Raw genomic sequence first — 359 nt, 5'->3', positions numbered from 1 at the left:
TGGAGTTCTGTGGCATGATCTCACCGTAGCCTCAACCTCCCAGGTTCAGGCGATCCTTCCACCTCAGCCTCCCGAGTAGCTGGGACTACAGGGGCACGCCGCAACACCCGGTTGGCTTTTTGATTTATTTGTAGATACAGATCTAGTTATATTGCCCAGGCTGGTCTCGAACTCCTGGGCTCAAGCAATCCTTCCGCTTTGGCCTCCCCAAGTGCTGGGATTGCAGGCGTGGTTACAGCCGCGCCTGCCCCCACCCCCTAGAGGCCCACCGTTCAGTGCTTAGGATGGAGTCTCCAGAAGTCGTGGTTCCTTCGAGTCGTGTGAAGTCTTCTGTTTGGGTGGGGGGCCTTGCGCGGTGC

Source organism: Carlito syrichta, unplaced genomic scaffold (genome assembly GCF_000164805.1).
Source record: "Carlito syrichta isolate Samal-C Ts95f unplaced genomic scaffold, Tarsius_syrichta-2.0.1 Scaffold302718, whole genome shotgun sequence".
Taxonomy (NCBI): domain Eukaryota; kingdom Metazoa; phylum Chordata; class Mammalia; order Primates; family Tarsiidae; genus Carlito; species Carlito syrichta.
Note: the sequence above shows the minus strand (reverse complement) of the source record.